The sequence below is a fragment of the Haliotis rufescens genome, unplaced genomic scaffold (genome assembly GCF_023055435.1).
Source record: "Haliotis rufescens isolate VD_foot unplaced genomic scaffold, xgHalRufe1.0.p SCAF_9, whole genome shotgun sequence".
Taxonomy (NCBI): Eukaryota; Metazoa; Mollusca; class Gastropoda; order Lepetellida; family Haliotidae; genus Haliotis; species Haliotis rufescens.
This window is the reverse complement of record NW_025964383.1, coordinates 40,517,766-40,521,781: the sequence shown is the minus strand read 5'-3', so window position 1 is coordinate 40,521,781 and position 4,016 is coordinate 40,517,766.

Here is a 4,016-nt window from a genome sequence, read left to right as displayed (position 1 = left end):
CATCGGTTTCTCTATGTCTTATTTTCGTCCATCCAAAAGTTTGTTCCCAGGCTAATATTCAGTATAAATTTATTTAATTTTATTTTTGTCAGTGCCACAGCTCTGGTGTAAGGAGGAGCATTCCAAGTTGTGACGATAGTCTTGCCATTTTTGTTCCACGAAATGAATACCGAAACGTACTGGAATGTATGTTGAAAACTACAACCCAGATTCAGAGTGTTAAAATTTGTACTCAGACAGGAAAAGGATATATTTCGGTGCCTTGAGTATTGGTTCAGGCGAATTCTTTCGTGATAAGAACATGCCACTTTGTACGAAACAATTATTAAACAATTACGTTATGAATACAGATACCTCGCAACTTTACAAAAGTTATAACTCATGAATGCTTCTTAACTCATTATTTACGTTTATCGCATTCTGTCACAAACCCCAGAATCCTTGCCATGGTTTTACTGTTTTATAATGAGTAGGCGATTCTGTCACAACCCCGGAATAATTGCCACGGTTTTACTGTTTTATTATGTGTAGGCGATTCAGTCACAACCCCGGAAAAGTTGCCACGGTTTTACTGTTTTATTATGTGAAGGCGATTCTGTCACAACCCCGGAATAGTTGCCATGGTTTTGCTGTTTTATTATGTGTAGGCGATTCAGTCACAGCCTCGGAATAGTTGCCATGGGTTAATCGGCTCCTCTGTGTAGGTAATTCTGTCACTCATGCAGTGTGCACTGTCCTTTGAACGGAATAACCTACCGGGCAAAAGAAAGTATACACCAATGTAAGTAATCGAGTCTGGACCAGACAATCTAGTGACTGATATCATGAGCATCGATCTACGCAATTGGGATCGATCACATGCATCAACTACGTCAGCGAGCCTGACCACCCGATCTCGTTAGTGGACTCTAAGGACAAGCATAGATGCCTTTTACGGCAAACATGGGTTAATGAAGACCAATTCTACCCCGGATGCACACCTTTAGTAAACGGATTGGGAAAATAGGGACGCATCACAGAGATTCTTGTGTAGCTGGTTTTGTGTTAAGGCAGTGAGGGCACGAAGTAATCCTGCAGAGAGTTAGAGCTGGTTTTGTGTTAAGGCAGTGAGGGCACGAAGTAATCCTGCAGAGAGTTAGAGCTGGTTTTGTGTTAAGGCAGTGAGGGCACGAAGTAATCCTGCAGAGAGTTAGAGCTGGTTTTGTGTTAAGGCAGTGAGGGCACAAAGTAATCCTGCAGAGAGTTAGAGATGGTTTTGTGTTAAGGCAGTGAGGGCACGAAGTAATCCTGCAGAGAGTTAGAGCTGGTTTTGTGTTAAGGCAGTGAGGGCACGAAGTAATCCTGCAGAGAGTTAGAGCTGGTTTTGTGTTAAGGCAGTGAGGGCACGAAGTAATCCTGCAGGGAGTTAGAGCTGGTTTTGTGTTAAGGCAGTGAGGGCACGAAGTAATCCTGCAGAGAGTTAGAGATGGTTTTGTGTTAAGGCAGTGAGGGCACGAAGTAATCCTGCAGAGAGTTAGAGATGGTTTTGTGTTAAGGCAGTGAGGGCACGAAGTAATCCTGCATAGAGTTAGAAACAATAAAGAATCAGATGTCCATCTCTTCATTTTCTGCAAGCTTACAAGAGCCTCTAAGGGTCGACCACTATTTATATATAATACCATTATTATCGACCAAAAAACACTTGTCCCAGATAATACCTGAAAAAAATAATTATGCTTCAGACTGCTGAAAACAAAAGAAATTGTCTGCCACAAAATATACATGGGTGCAAGATATTTTAAAATATTTGTCAATTAAGGCTCATAGGTTCTGTCAAGAGATGTTATGCAGCTCCATATGAACAAATGTCCAATCCCCATACAAAAACTCGATTTGACGACGGTATAGAGAAATCTTTGGTTCTCGTTATCAAATGAAAGGAAGTGGCACATTATTATTCTCACCACAATTAACACCAGTAGAGGAGTTTGTTAGTTTTATGGACACAAACTGACGAGGTGTAGAGATGCCTCATTGTTGATTCATAGTCCATATATTAACACGGTATCATAAATCTCGTAATCCACACCCCCTGTCGGTTGTTTACGTATGCAAACCTTAGCGCGATATTCCATTCGTGACCAACTCGTGTCTTTCCGGGACAAGCCGAATAGCTTGCAGGTTACGGAAAGGGGCGAGTGGTGACGAATGCGCGATATTCCAGCGCCTGATCGAATACAGGATACGCCGTGGAATATCACGACTACTCGTAAGTAAATTTGTTCGTAACAGTTTCTGAAATGTTTTTGAATTGGCATTACCCTTCCTCCATTGGTGATTGGTTAAAAAAAAAAATTAGTTTGAACGACCTCCGGTGACCCAATATAGGTCATATGCGTACTGATTATGCCATTCGTGACCAACTCGTGTTATTCCGGGACAAGCCGAATAGCGACTCGTGCCCCTCTCGTGGCCATTTTTGCGACCGGGTTCCGTCTTAGCGCAAACGAGCATACCTAAAACAATTAGCAGCTCGTTGCGTAATGGTTCCCATATCTTTCCCCATATATTATATATATTTCAGGTGCAATTTAAAGCACATCGGGACATGCTAAATTATACAGTATGATTGAACACATTTAACTGTTCTTGGGTATGTTTTTAGATGCAAGACATATGTAAAATCTTCTTTGACGAAGAACTTGAAATCATACGCGCATTCTCATTGGTTTGTCGTATTTTCACACATAACATTCATCGATAGGGGGGACGAGTCTTCTTGCAGGTTACGGAAAGGGGCGAGTGGTGACGAATGTAATTATGCATAATTCATAACAGGAAGTGATGTACAACACATATTCCACACGTGTCACACCACAAAATGGCGATACCGCGATAATATAGTTGCCCGCCCTTGAGTCGCTAATGTCAGGTACTTAGTTTACCGATCTCGCTAAAGAATATCAGCAGCGATCAATCCTTATTGATGTGTCATAAAAGTTAACCAAATAACAAGAAATAATTAGCATATAACATATTTATAAGTAAGTAAGCGTCATTACGATCAATTATGAATAAACTTCCCCGATAGTATAGCTACATTCATAATTAAGGACGGGACCAATGCCCACCTAAACCTGAAATGGCACAGATTTGTACAACATCTTTTCAAAACTGCTGCCTGCGCCAATAAACAATATAACTAGTTTACCCCAATACAGTTGGCTCGTGTAAGGCATGCGTAACTGGGATATGATCTTCCAGAAGGAACTGTTTGGTTGTTGGTTTGTTTCTTGTTTAACGCCACACTAAGCAAAATTCGCGCTATATGATGGCGGCCTGAAAATAATCGCGTCTGGACCAGACAACCCAGTGATTGACATCATGAGCATCGATCCACGCAATTTGGATACGATGACATGCATCAACCACGCCAGCGAGCCTGACCACCCGGTCCCGTTAGTCGCCTCTTACGGCAAGCATGGGTTGCTGAACTGACTTCTGATAGTAAGTGAGCTGAAATGGAGTCTAACGTCGCGTCTAAGGGTATTGCACTTATAAAGCGATGTGAATGTGTGTGTGTGTGTGTGTGTGTGTGTGTGTGTGTGTGTGTGTCTGCTGGTACTAGTCTGGACTAATGCCGATTTTTTAGTGCTAGCCAACTAGCCAAAAGAGATATTTGCCGCAGTTCAACATGAATACCCCACTCAGACACAGTATACTGACTCCGAGCCGACCAGTCCTTGTTTTACCCCCTTGAAGCCGAGCGCCATGCGGGGTAACAGCAAGTACTATCTGTTAACCTCTTTAGGTATGACCCGGCCGGTGATCGAATCATGTAGGATTGGAACCCACGATCATAGGTTTCTGACACAACAAAGGGTGGCAACTCTTCACACAGAATTGCGGCGCCTTAGACGCCTTGACTATACATGCGCCCCGAGTCTAAAAAAACCTGTTATACGTTAATTATAGTGATTACAGGAGGCCTTGGGGAATAACGCGTCAACAATAAGGTCACATGTGAGGGAAATTTG